This window comes from Neovison vison, chromosome X (genome assembly GCF_020171115.1).
Source record: "Neovison vison isolate M4711 chromosome X, ASM_NN_V1, whole genome shotgun sequence".
NCBI lineage: Eukaryota > Metazoa > Chordata > Mammalia > Carnivora > Mustelidae > Neogale > Neogale vison.
In genome coordinates, this window is record NC_058105.1 from 56262020 (window position 1) to 56277602 (window position 15583).

Genomic DNA, 15583 nt, shown 5'->3' on the forward strand with positions numbered 1-15583 from the left:
GGGATAGAAAAAATAAAAAAAAATTGATATAGAAATTACAGACAAATAATATAAATAGCAGGGGTGACTCAGTCTGTTAAGCATATGTCTGGCTCATGTCATAATCCCAGGGTCCTGGGATTGAGACCCACATCGGGCTCCCTGCTTCTCCCTCTCCCTCTGCCTACTGCTTTACTTGTGCAATCTCTCTCTCTCTCTCTGTATAAATAAATAAATCTTTAATAATACTACAATAATACAAGTAATAGACAAGGGTACAAAAAACAATGAACTACATTCTATAAATCTGAAAAGGTAGAGGAAATATTTAACATGTTATGTGGAGATTTTTAAAAAGAGATTTGTGTCTGTGTATGTGTGCTTGAAGTTCTAGAGACAAAAAATAAAATATTTTAATATTAAAATACACTTATTAATAACAGAATAAGCATTTGGGAAAAAATCTTCCTGAAATTGAATCCAAAAAAAGACATCCAAAATGAAACAGAAAAAAAATTGCTGAAAAAATGAACAGAATATCATTAAACTCAGGAAAAAATTCAGGTGACAAAATTAAATATAAATATAAATATAACATAAATGTATATATATTTAAAGCTTTTCAAAGAGAGAAGAAAGAAGTAGCAGAACAAGAAAACTGATGATATAATGACTGGGCATTTTCTAAATTTAACTAAAACTATAAATCCACAAATCTAAAGTGCTCCATAAACATAAGCACAAGAATCATAAATAAAACTGCTAAGGTGTTATATGCAACTAATGAATTGTCAAACACTACATCAAAAACTAATATGTTGACTAATTGAACATAAAAAAAGAAAAACTTCACCAAGGCATATTATTACCAAGTTGCTAATATCCAGTAAGAAAGAGAGAATCTTAAAAGCATAAGAAAACTTACATTATGTGCAGAGAAATAAAGATAAGATGATAGTAGATTGTTCATCAAAAAAAAAGTGCAAGCTTTTAAAAAGGGGAGCAAAATACTTTAAATACTGAAAAAAAATGTTCAGCCTAAACTTGACCCAGTGAAAATATATTTCAAAAATGATGATTGTAGGCTTGTTACTGGAACTTAAACCATTGATTCTTTTGGAACTCAGGCCTTTGGACTCAGACTGAAATTGTATCATTAGTACATCTTGGCCTCCAGGTTTTGACTAGAGATCTCATGACTCATCATAATTAGGCATGGTTTGGATAGAGCACAGAAGGCACCGTGATGCTCCTGGAAAGAAGGCAAACCAGCAAGCCAGCAACCTAGGGTCAAACAACTTGGAAACAGCAAACTGAAAAACACCTCAGGCACACAGGAGAGAGATTATCCACTCTTCTTGAGATGCTTCCCTAATAGGCAAGATTCATGGAGATGACTTTCCAGGAATAAAGGAATTGGCTGGTGCCAGTTCCCATCCTTGTCCCTCAGCATAAACACAGAGATATCTGTGGGAAGCAGTGCAGTGCTGAAAGAAGACTGCCTAACTTGCTTACACCAAGCACCACTACGCCCCAGCCATAGACATTAACAAATTGCCAACACAGAGGAACTTATCCCCAAATGAAAGAACAAAAGAAGGGCACAGCCAGAGATTTAAACAAAACAAATATAACATGTGTGATAGAGAATTGAAATAATCAATCCTAAGGATACTCACTGGGCTTGATAAAAGAATGGAAGACATCAGTGACACCCTTACCACAGACATAAAATTGTTTAAAAACAATCATAGATGAAAAAGAAAATAAACAGGATTGGAAACAGGCTTAATGCAATTAATAGCAGCCTAGAAGGAGCAGAGGAATGAATTAGCAACATAAAAGAAAAACTTTTGGAAAATAATGAAGCTGAATAAAAGAGAGAATTATGCAGCACAAGAATAGATTTAGGAAACTCAATGACTGCATCAAATGGATAACATACATATTATAGAAATACAAGAAGAAGAGAAAGAAAGGAGGGGATGCTGAAAATTTATTTAAACAAGTACTAGCAGAAATCTTCCCTCATCTGGAGAAGGAAAGAGACATATCTAGGAGGTGCAGAAAATTCCATCAAAGTCAACAAAGCAGTCCAATACCAAGACATATTGTAATTAAATTTGCAAAAATATTTAAAAAGAAAAAAAAATAAAAGGAGCAAGAGAAAAGACAGTAACGTATAAAGGAAACCCTATAAGCCTAGCAAAGTTTGTTTCAGGAGAAACTTTCCAAGGTACAAGGGAGTGGCATGATATATTGAAAGGGCTGAATGGAAAAGACCTGTATCCAATAATACTCTATCCAGGAAGACTAGCATTCAGAATAGAAGGAGAGCTAGAGTTTCCCAGATGAACAAAAACTAAAGAGTTCATGACCATTAATACAACCCTGAAGGAAATATTACAGAGGAATATTTGAGTAGAAAGGAAAAACTACTTGACAAAGACAAGGCAGGATCAGAGAAAGTCTCCAGAAACAATGACAAACCAAGTATGAAAATAGCACTAAATACTTATCTATCAATAATTACTATGAATGTAAATGGAGTAAGTGCTCCAATCAAAAGTCACAGGGTGTCAGAATGGATTAAAAAAAAAAAGAGAGAGAGAGAGAGACCCATATATGTGCTGCCTACAAGAGACTCATTTAAAAAAAAATGAAACTGCAGGTTGTGAGTTGATGGAGAAAGACTGATCACTCAAATAGATGTCAAAAGAAAGCCAGAGTTGGGGCACCTGGGTGGCGCAGTGGGTTAAAACCTCTGCCTTCGGCTCAGGTCATGATCCCAGGGTCCTGGGATCAAGCCCACATTGGGCTCTCTGCTCAGCAGCGAGTCTGCTTCCTCCTCTCTCCCTGCCTGCCTCTCTGCCTACTTGTAATCTCTCTCTCTGTCAAATAAATAAATAAAATCTTAAGAAAAAGAAAAAAAAAAAAGAAAGCCAGAGTAAAATACTTATATCAAGCAAACTAGACTTAACACAAAAAGAAAAACAATGGGCAATATATAATCATAAAGGGAATAATCCAACAGAAAGATGTAACAATTGTAAATATTTATGCACCAAACATGGGAGCACACAAATATAAAACAATAACAAAAATAAACTCATTGATAATAACACAATAATATTAGGACACATTAACACCGCAATTACATCAATGGACAGATCATCTATGCAGAAAATCACAAAGAAACAATGACTTTGAATAACACACTGGACTAGATGAACTAAACAGATATATTCAGAATATTTAATCCTACAACAGCAGAATACACATTACTTTTTTGACTTAAATCCAATTAACCAACATATGGTACATCATTAGTTTCAGATACAGTGTTCAATAATTCATTAGTTGCCTATAACGCCCAGTGCTCATCACATCATGTACCCTCCTTAATGTTCATGATCCAATTGCCTATGAACCACCCACCTCCCCTTAGCAAATCTCGGTTTGTTTCCCAGAGATAAGAGTCTCTCATGGTTTGTCTCCTTCTCTGATTTCTTCCCTTTCAGTTTTCCTTCCCTTCCTTTATGATACCCTCCACTATTTCTTATATTCCACATATGAATGAAACCATATAAGTGTCTTTCTCTAACTGACTTATTTCACTTAGAATAATACTTTGTAGTTTCATCATGTCAATGTAAATTGTAGGTATTCACCCTTTCTGATGGCTGAGTAATATTTCTTTGTATATTTAAACTACATTTGCTGTATCAGTTCGTCTATCAGAGGACTTCATGGCTCCTTCCACACTTTGCTTATTGTGGCCATTGTTGCTATGATCATTGAGGTAGTGGTGCCCCTTCATTTCACATATGTAACTTGGAGTAAATACCCAGTAAAGAAAATGATGGGCCATAGGGGAGCTTTATTTTTAACTTCTTGAGGAACCTCCATACTGTTTTCCATAGTGAGTGTACCAGCTTGCTTTCCCAACAGCAGTGTCAGTGGGTTCTGCTTTCTCCACATCCTCACCATTATTTGTTGTTTCCTGTCTGTTAATTTTATCCAATCTAACTGATTTAAGGTGGTATATCATAGTGGTTTTGATTTGTATTTTCCTGATGATAAGTGATGTCAAACATTTTTTTCATGTGACTGCTAGCCATTTGTATGTCTTCTTTGGAGAAATATCTGTTCATGTCCTCTGCCTATTTCTTGACAGGATTATTTGATTTTTTGATGTTGAATTTGATATGTTTTATTATAGATCTTGTATACCAACCCTTTATCTGATATATCATTTGTAAATATCTTCTCCAATTCTGTAGGTTGTCTTTCAGTTTTGTTGAGTTTCCTTTGCTGTGCAAAAGCTTTTTTCTTGAAGAAGTCCCAAAAGTTCATATTTGCTTTTGTTTCCCTTGCCTTTGAAGATGTATCTTGCAACAAGTTGTTGTGTCAGAGGTCAAAGAGGTTACTGCCTATGTTATCCTCTTGATTTTGATAGATTTCTGGTATTTCATCCATTTTGATTTTATCTTTATGCATGGTGTAAGAGAATGGTCCAGGTTCATTCTTCTGCATGTAGCTGTCCAATCTTTCCAGCACCATTTATTGAAGAGACTGTCATTTTTCCATTGAATATTCTTTCCTGTGTTGTCAAGTATCAGTTGACAAAAGAGTTGAGTGTCCATTTCTAGGTTCTCTATCCTGTTCCTATTGATCTGTGTCCAGGTGTGTGACAGGACCATACTACCTTAATGATTACAACCTTGTGATATAGCTTGAAGTCAGACATTGTGATGCCACCTGCTTTGGTTTACTTTATTCAACATTCCTCTGGGTATTCAGGGTCTTTTCTGGTCCCATTCACATTTTAGGATTGTTTGTTCCAGCTCTGTGAATAATGTCGATGATATTTTGATAGGGATGTGATAATTGACTCTCCCTGCTTGATTTATTTCACTCAGCATAATCTTTTCCAGTCCCATCCATGTTGCTACAAAAGTTGGGTATTCATTCTTTCTGATGGAGGCATAATACTTCATAGTGTATATGGACCACATCTTCCTTATCCATTCATCCATTGAAGGGCATCTTGGTTCTTTCCACAGTTTGACGACCGTGGCCATTGCTGCTATAAACATTGGGAATGTGTTCTAAATTGGGTTCTAAATGTATACATTGCTCTAGGTGGCATAGACATTTTAACATTAATTTATTCTTCCAATCGATAAGCATCCATAAGCATGGAATGTTTTTCTATCTCTTTATGTCTTCCTCAATTTATTTCATAAGTTTTCTTTAGTGATTAGAGTACAGGCCTTTACCTCTTTGGTTAGGTTTATTCTTAGGCATCATATGATTTTTGATGCATTTATAAATTGGAAATATTCCTTACTTTCTCCTTCTTCAGTCTCATTGTTATATACTGTACATAAATGCAACTGATTCTTGTGCATTGATTTTTATTTCCTGACCCATTCCTCACTTACTGTATGAGTTCTATCAATTGGGGTGGAGTCTTTTGGGTTCTCCACATAAAGTATCATGCCTTCTACGAAGAGTAAGAGTTTGACTTATTCTTTGTCAATTTGAATGCAATTTTATTTATTTTTGTTGTCTTATTGTTGAGGCTAGGCCTTCTACTACTATGATGAACAACAGAGCTAAGAGTGGGCCTCCATGTGTTCCTGCCTTTAGGGGAAAATCTCTCGGTTTTTCCTACTGAGAATGATATTCACTGTCAGCATTCTGTAGATGGCTTTTATGATATTGCAGTATGTTCCCTCTATCCCTACACTTTGAAGACTTTCAATTAATAAAGAATGTTGTATTTTGTCAAATGATTTTTTGGCATCAATTGAGAGGATCACGTGGTTATTTTCTTTTACTAATATGATCTATCACATTGATTGATTTGTGACTGTTGAACCACCCTTGTATCCCAAGAGTAAACACCTCTTAGCCATGGAGAATAATCCTTTTAATGTACTGTCGGATCCTACTGGCTGGTATCTTGGTGAGAATTTTTTGAATCTATGTTCATTAGGGATATTGGTTTGTACTTTTCCTTTTCCCTAGGGCATTTGTCTGGTTTTAGAATCAACAAAGTTTTAGGTTCATAGAATTGAGTTTGGAAGCTTTTACTGCTGTATCTTTTCCTTTTCTTTTTCTTTTTTTTTTTTTTTTTAGAACAATTTCAGAAGAATAGGTATTATTTCCTTAAATGTTTGGTATAATTCCCTTGAAAAGCCATCAGGATCTAGACTTCTGTTTGTTGGGAGACTTTTTCATTTTTTTATTTTTTAAATTTTTTTAAAAGATTTTATTTATTTATTTGACAGAGATCACAAGTAGCAGAGAGGCAGGCAGAGAGAGAGGGGGAAGCAGGCTCCCTGCTGAACAGAGAGCCCGATGTGGGGCTCGATCCCAGGACCCTGGGATCATGACCTGAGCTGAAAGCAGAGGCCTAAACCCACTGAGCCACTCAGGTGCCCTGTGGGAGACTTTTTAAAAGGGTTTCCTTCTTTCTTTCTTTCTTTCTTTCTTTCTTTCTTTCTTTCTTTCTTTCTTTCTTTCTTTCTTTCTTCCTTCTCTTTCTTTTTTCCTGTCTTTCTTTCTTTGAGAGAGTGCACAAGCAAGTGAAGCAGCTATCAGAGGGAGAAGAGAGGCAGGCTCCTTCTGAGCAGAGTCCAAAGTGAGGCTAGATTGCAGAACCCTGAGATCATAACATGGGCCAAAGGCAGATGCTTAACCTACTGAGCCACCCAGGTGGTTTTATCCATTTCATCCAGATGGACCAATCTGTTCCCACAGAATTTCTTTTTTTTTTAAAGATTTTATTTATTTATTTGACAGACAGAGATCACAAGTAGGCAGAGAGACAGGCAGAGAGAGAGAAAGGGAAGCAGGCTCCCCGCTGAGCAGAGAGCCCGATGCGGGGCTCGATCCCAGAACCCTGGGATCATGACCCAAGCTGAAGGCAGAGGCTTTAACCCACTGAGCCACCCAGGTGCCCCCCCACACACAGAATTTCTAATAATATCATACTGGTTTGTATTTCCATGGATGGGTTGTGATCCCTCATCTTTCATTCATGATTTTATTTATTTGGTACTTTTCCTTTTTCTTTTTGAAAAGGCTAGTTAGGGGTTCATCAGTTTTCCTCATTCTTTCAAGGAAAGGCTCCTAGTTTTGCTGATCTGTTTTTTTTTTTTTTTAAGATTTTATTTATTTATTTGACAGAGAGAGATCACAAGTAGGCAGAGTGGCAGGCAGAGAGAGAGAGAGGAGGAAGCAGGCTCCCTGCTGAGCAGAGAGCCCGATGCGGGACTCTATCCCAGGACCCTGAGATCATGACCTGAGCCGAAGGCAGCGGCCCAACCCACTGAGCCACCCAGGCGCCCCTGCTGATCTGTTCTAAACTGTTTTTTTTTTTCATTTTATTTTTATTTTATTTCTTTTCAGTGTTCCAGCATTCATTATTTAAGCACCATACATATTGCACCATACAATACGTGCTCTCCATAATACCCATCACCAGGTTCACCCAACCTCCAACCACCCTCCCTTCCAAAACCCTCAGTTTTTTCTCGGAGTCCACAGTCTCTCATGGTTTGTCTCACCTTCCAATTTACCCCAATTCACTTCTCCATTCTCTCTCCCAATGTCCTTCATGTTATTCCCTATGCTCCACAATTAACTGAAACCATATGATACTTGACTTATTGCACTCAGCATAATCTCTTAAAGTCCCATCCATGTTGATACAAGAGTTAGGTATTCATCCTTTCTGAAGGAGGCATAATACTCCATTGTATATATGGACCATACCTTCTTTATGCATTCAGCTGTTGAAGGGCATCTTGGTTCTTTCCACAATTTGGAGACTGTGACCATTACTGCTATGAACATTGGGGTACATATGGCCCTTGTGTTCACTACGTCTGTATCTTTGGGGTAAATACCCAGTAGTGCAATTGCAGGGTCATAGGGAAGCCCTACTTTTAATTTCCTAAGGAATCTCCACACTGTTTTCCAAAGTGGCTGCACCAACTTGCATTCCCACCTACAGTGTAAGAGGGTTCCCCTTTCTTCACATCCTCTTCAACACATGTTGTTTACTGTCTTGTTAATTTTGGCTATTCTAACTGGTGTTAGGTGGTAGCTCAATGTGTTTTTTTTTTTTCCAATTTACTTATTTTCAGAAAAACAATATTCATTATTTTTTCACCACACCCAGTGCTCCATGCAAGCCGTGCCCTCTATAATACCCACCACCTGGTACCCCAACCTCCCACCCCCCGCCACATCAAACCCCTCAGACTGTTTTTCAGATTCCATAGTCTCTCATGGTTCACCTCCCCTTCCAATTTACCCAAATTCCCTACTCCTCTCTAACGCCCCTTGTCCTCCATGCTATTTGTTATGCTCCAAAAATAAGTGAAACCATATGATTATTGACTCTCTCTGCTTGACTTATTTGAATCTCCCTGATGGCTAATGATGATGAATATTTTTTCATGGGTCTGTTAGCCATTTGTATGTCTTCTTTGGAGAAGTGTCTGTTCATGTCTCCTGCCCATTTTTTGACCTAAGTATCTGTTTTGTGTGTGTTGAGTTTGAGGAGTTCTTTATAGATCTTGGATATCAGCACTTAGTCTGCAGTGTCATTTACGTATATTTCCTCCCATTCAGTAGGTTGCCTCTTTGTTTTGTTGACAGTTTCTTTTGCTATGCAAAAACTTTTGGACTTGATGAACTCCCAAAAGTTCACTTTAGCTTTTGTTTCCTTTGGCTTTGGAGACATATATTGAAAGAAGTTGCTGTGGCTGATGTCGAAGTGGTTACTGCCTATGCTCTCACCTAAAATTTTGATGGATTCCAGCCTCACATTGAGGTATTTTATCCATTTTGAGTTTATCTTAGTGTATGGAGTAAGAGAACAGTAGAGTTTCACTTTTCTACATGTAGTTTTTTTTTTAATTTTCCCAGCACAATTTATTGAAGAGACAGTCTTTTTTCCACCCTATATTTTTTCTTGCTTTGTCAAAGATTAATTGACCACCAAGTTGAGGGCACATATCTGAGCTCTCTACTCTGTTCCACTGGTCGATGTGTCTGTTTTTGTGCCAGTACATGCTGTCTTGGTGATCACAGCACTGTAGAAAATCTTGAAATCAGGCAACATGATGCCCCCACTTTTTAAAAAAAATGCTTTTTTTTAAGATTTTATTTATTTACTTGACAGAGATCACAAGTAGGCAGAGAGGCAGGCAGAGAGAGGGGGAGGAAGGCTCGCTGGTGAGCAGAGAGCCTGATGCGGGGCTCAATCCCAGGACCCTGGGACATTACCTGATCCAAAGGCAGAGGCTTAACCCACTGAGCCACTCAGGCGCCCCTGATGCCCCCACTTTTGTTTCACTTTTTCAACATTTCCTTAGCAATGTGGGGTCTCTCCTGGTTCCATACAAATTCTAGGATTGTTTGTTATAGCTCTTTGAAAAATGGCAGTGGAACTTTTGATTGGGATGGAATTGAAAGTATCGATGGCTCCAGAGAGTATAGACATTTTAACAATGTTTATTCTTCCAATCCATGAGCATGGAATGGTCTTCCATCTTTTGTGTCTTCAATATCTTTCATGAGTATTCTGTATTTCCTCAAGTACAGATCCTTTACCTCTTTGGTTAGGTTTACTCCCAGGTATCATATGGTTCTTTGTGCTATAGTAAATGGAAACAATTTTCTAAGTTTCCTCTTTATATTATCATTTATAGTGTATAAGAAAGCAACTGATTTCTATACATTGAATCTGTATCCTGCCACATTATGGAATTTATGTATGAATTCTAGTATTTTGAGGGTGGAGATTTTGGATTTTTAACATAAAGTATCATGTCATCTGTGAAGAGAGAGAGTTTGACTTCTTCATTGCCAATCTGAATACCTTTCTCTTTTGTTGTTTTTGTTGTTTGATTGCTGTTGCTAGGACTTCTAGTGCTATGTTGAACAAGAGTGGCAAGAGTGGGCATCCTTCTTGTGTTCCTGATCTCAAAGGGAAGGCTGTCAGCTTTTCTGTATTTCGTCAAATGCTTTTTCTGCATCAATTGAGAGGACCATGTGGTTCTTCTCTCTTCTCATATTAATTTGTTGTATCACATTGATTGATTTGTGAATGTTGAGCCATCCTTGTAGCCCAGGGATGAATCCCACCTGATCATGGTGGATAATCTTTTTAATGTGCTGTTGGATCCTGTTTGCTAGGATCTTGTTGAGAAACTTAGCATCCATATTCATCAGTGATATTGTTCTAAAATTCTCCTTTTTGGTAGGGTCTTGCCTGGTTTGGGGATCAGGGTAATGCTGGCTTCATAGAAAGAGTCTGGAAGTTTTCCTTATGTTTCTATATCCTGAAACAGCTTCAGGAGAATAGGTATTATTTCCTCTTTGGATGTTTGGTAGAATTCTCCAGGGAATCTGTCAGGCCCTGGGCTCTTGTTTATTGGGAGGTTTTTGATCACTACTTCAATTTTGTTACTAGATATTGGTCTATTCAGGTTGTCAATTTCTTCCTGATTCAGTTTTTTTTTTCAATTTATTTATTTTCAGAAAAACAGTATTCATTATTTTTCACCACACCCAGTGCTCCATACAAGCCGTGCCCTCCATAATACCCACCACCTGGTACCCCACCCCCACCCCCCACCCCTTCAAACCCCTCAGATTGTTTTTCAGAGTCCATAGTCTCTCATGGTTCACCTCCCCTTCCAATTTACCCAAACTCCCTACTCCTCTCTAACACCCCCTGTCCTCCATGCTATTTGTTATGCTCCACAAATAAGTGAAACCATATGATAATTGACTCTCTCTGCTTGACTTATTTCACTCAGCATAATCTCTTCCAGTCCCGCCCATGTTGCTACAAAAGTTGGGTATTCATCCTTTCTGATGGAGGCATAATACTCCATAGTGTATATGGACCACATCTTCCTTATCCATTCATCCGTTGAAGAGCATCTTGGTTCTTTCCAGTTTGGCGACTGTGGCCATTGCTGCTATAAACATTGGGGTACAGATGGCCCTTCTTTTCACGACATCTGTGTCTTTGGGGTAAATACCCAGGAGTGCAATTGCAGGGTCATAGGGAAGCTCTATTTTTAATTTCTTGAGGAATCTCCACACTGTTCTCCAAAGAGGCTGCACCAACTTGCATTCCCACCAACAGTGGAAGAGGGTTCCCCTTTCTCCACATCCTCTCCAACACATGTTGTTTCCTGTTTTGTTAATTTTGGCCATTCTAACTGGTGTAAGGTGATATCTCAATGTGGTTTTAATTTGAATCTCCCTGATGGCTAATGATGATGAGCATTTTTTCATGTGTCTGATAGCCATTTGTATGTCTTGATTGGAGAAGTGTCTGTTCATATCTTCTGCCCATTTTTTGATGTGTTTGTCTGTTTCGTGTGGATTGAGTTTGAGGAGTTCATTATAGATCCTGGATATCAACCTTTTGTCTGTACTGTCATTTGCAAATATCTTCTCCCATTCCGTGGGTTGCCTCTTTGTTTTTTTGACTGTTTCCTTTGCTGTGCAGAAGCTTTTGATTTTGAGGAAGTCCCAGAAGTTTATTTTCGCTTTTGTTTCCTTTGCCTTTGGAGACATATCTTGAAAGAAGTTGCTGTGGCTGATATCAAAGAGATTTCTGCCTATGTCCTCCTCTAAGATTCTGATGGATTCCTGTCTCACATTGAGGTCTTTTAACCATTTTGAGTTTATCTTTGTGTACGGTGTAAGAGAATGGTCGAGTTTCATTCTTCTACATATAGCTGTCCAGTTTTCCCAGCACCATTTATTGAAGAGACTGTCTTTTTTCCACTGTATATTTTTCCTGTTTTGTCAAAGATTAATTGACCATATCTGATTCAGTTTTGCAAGTTTATAGGTTTCCAGGAATGCATCCATTTCATCTAGGTTGCTTGATTTATTGGCATATAACTGTTGATAATAATTTCTGATGATTCTTTCTATTTCCTTGGTGTTAGTCATGATCTCTCCCTTTTATTTCATAGTTTTTTTTTTTTTTAATTTGGGTCCTCTTTCTTTTGTTTTGGATTATTTTGGCTGATGATTTATCGATCTTATTGATTCTTACAAAAAATCAGCTTCTAGTTTTGTTGATGTGTTCTACTGTATCTTGAGGTTCTATCTCACTGATCTCTGCTCCAATCTTGATTATTTCCATTCTTGTGTGTGGGATTGGCTTAATTTATTGTTGATTCTCCATTTCTTTAAGGTATAAAGAAAACTGGTGAATTCTGGATTTTTCTATTTATTTTTGAGGGAGGCTTGGATGGTTATGTATTTTCCCCTTAGGACCATCTTTGATGTATCCCACAAGTTTTGGACCAACATGTCTTAATTCTCATTGGTTTCCATGAATTCTTTAAATTCTTCTTTGACTTCCTGGTTGATCCAAACATTCTTAAGCAAGGTGGTCTTTAGCTTCCAAGTGTTTGAATTCCTTCCAAACTTTTTTTGGTGCTTGAGTTCTAGTTTCAAAACATTGAGTTCTGAGAATATGAAAGGAATAATCTCATTCTTTTGGTATCAGATGAGCCCTGATTTGTGACCCAGTTAGTGGTCTAGTCTAGAGAAGGGTCCATGTGCACTTGAGAAGAATGGGTATTCTGCTGTTTCAGGGTGGAATGTTCTGTATATATCTATGAGGTCCATCTGGTCCAATGCGTCATTCAAAGTTCTTGTTTCTTTATTGATTTTCTGCTTGAATGATCTGTCTATTACTGAGAGTGGCATGTTAAGATCCCCCAGTATTATTGTATTCATATGAATATGACTCTTTATCTTGATTAACAGTTGTCTTATATTGTTAGCTGCCCCCATATTGATGGCAGAAATATTTATAATTTGTAAATCTTCTTGATGGATAGACCCTTTAAGAATTATGTACTGTCCTTCTTTAACTCTGACTCCAGTCTTTAGTTTAAAATCTAATTTATCTGATAAAAGAATAGCTACCTCAGCTTTCTTTTGAGGCCCATTGTCATGAAAGATGCTTCTCCAACCCTTCACTTTCAGCCTGTACATGTCTTTAGGTTCCAAATGGGTCTCTTGTAGACAGAATATGGACCCTGTCATTCTATCCAATCTGCCACCCTGTGCCATTTACGGGAGCATTTAGGCTATTCATGTTGAGAGTGATTATTGAAAGATACATTTTTATTGACATTGCATTGCCTGTGAAGTCCTTGTTTCTATAGATTGTCCCTATAAATATCTCTTCTATGTTACTCTTGGGTTCTTTCTTCTTTTAGAAACCCCCTTTATATTTCTTGTAGTGACAGCTCAGGGGTCACATAGTCTTTTAAACCTTGCCAGTCTTGGAAACCCTTTACTTCTCCATCCATTTTAAATTTCAGCCTTGCTGGATAAAGTATTCTTGGGTGCATGTATTTCTCATTTACTGCCATGAATATGTCTTGCCATCCCTTTCTGGCTTGCCAGAATTCTGTGGACAGGTCTGACATATTCTGATGGACCTTCCTCTTTAAGTAAGGAATCTCTTCCCCCTAGCTGCTCTCAAGAGCTTCTGTCTAAAATTATGATTCTTCAGTTTAACAATCAGGTGTCTGGAGGTCTTTCTAGATTCTATGATCATGGGGCGGGGGGAATCTTTCTGCCTCTATGACATGAACTCTGATTCCATTCCCCAAACTGGGAAAACTTCCACGGGAAATTTGTTCAACTATATCTTCTAGTCTTCTTTCTTTCTCCTCCCCCTCAGGGATCCCAATAATTTTGACATTGGAACTTTTGTTGATTTTCCTAATTCTGTTTTCATGGCTTCAAAGGTGTTTGTTCCAGGCCTTCTCTTGATCCTTTTTCTCTAACATTTTGTCCTCTAGATGATTAATTCTATCTTTTGCCTCAGTTAATCTAGCTGTTAGAGAATTCAGACTAGATTGGATCTCATTGATAGCATTTTTAACCTGCTCCCAGGTGACATTCACTTCTGCCCTAATAGATCCAATGTTGTCATTAATGGTTTTCTCCAACTTAGCCATTGCCTGGATAATTGTTACCCTGAATTCTCTTTCCATCATACTGTTTATGTCCATATCCAATAGCGCTGATGGAGAGGGCACAGTCTCTGAATTTTTCCTCTGTTGGGCATTCCCCCTCCTAGACATTTTGGTGAGAGACGGTAGAGGGGATATGTAGTTGAAGATATCAATTGTGATCCAGGCAAGGTGCACCCTGGAACACTTCTGAGCAATCAGAAGTCACCACCAAAAAGAAAAAAAAAATGAGAGAGAGAGAGAGATAAAGAGAGAGACAGAAAAAAAAAGGAAAGAATAAAAAGACCCAGCCAGAATGGGCTCCAAAGGTAAGATTTGTAAGGTATAAGAACAAAACAGACAAACGAAAAGTCTGAAAAAAATTCAACAACAAGAAAAAAAAAAAAAAGAACCAAGCCAAAATAACACCACGGATGAGATTTATATAATACCAGGAGAAAAACAAGTACACAGAAACACTGACAGAAGAAAAAGATGGGAGGGTGTTTATGAATCCTCAGTGTGGACAAGGAAGTTTGTTTTTAGTCTTCCTGCCTGTATCTTGATATCTTTGTTAAAGGACTCAACTTTTCAGAGATAAAGGGGGATTACAACTGGTTTGTATATAAGGGTAGTATTAATTAGGGAAAAAGGATTAACTTAAAGCTTATATCTATATGTATATTGAAAAAAATAGAAAAGCAAAAGAAAAACACATGTATATGTATGAAAAAAGTTCAAGTTAAAAGGTTATTATGAAATTTGTTATATAGAACCTCTCATTGTAATGGTAAATGCTTTAAAAAATTAAAAAAAGAGCAAGAATAGTTAGAATGAATGAACAATAAAAGTTGTATCTATGAAATATACAGGTTTTAGAGCATAAGTGGGAACTTATCTTCTTGTCCCCTGATACAGTTTAATGGGGACCCTGTGGTGGTTGTCCTCTTGTTTTTTTGGCTGGCTTTCTGGGGGAGGGGCCTGTCACGTTGTTTTTCAGTCAGCCTTGCTTGGGTTGTGTGCTCCCGCACCCTATCATGGGGCTGGGCTCTGTTGAAACCCGTTTTTCAGTCTTTTGTTCTCTGGAGGTTTTTGTTCTTTGGTGGCTTTTTGAGATTTTGGAGGTTTAGTGGAAAGCAAACTGTGCACAGACCTGCATCTCAGAGAGAAGCTTCAGTCCGCTCCCCTCTGGGTGGTCCAGAACATACGGACTCCCCTCTGCAAAATCCGCTGAGCCTCCCACAGGCAGTGGGCACCCCCAGCCTCTATCTCAGGGATTGTGCAAAGTGCCCTCTTGTCTCTGCACCCCCATGCTACTAAAACCGCGAGGGACATTGGTCCAGGGATCTCGCTTCCAGTTGCTGCCTTTGCTCAGACTGGACAGACCAGAGATAGCATGCTGAGACTTTCAAGCCTGGGCTTTGAGTGATCAGAATCTTTGCTGCCCATAGCGCCCATCAGCTAGTGCCCACACAGAGCACTCTCAGGTGCAGGCAGGGAGCACATGAGGTTCAATCCCTGGTCATGCAGTGCACGTGTAGAATGCAAAAGTCTGTGGTTCTAGAGAGTGC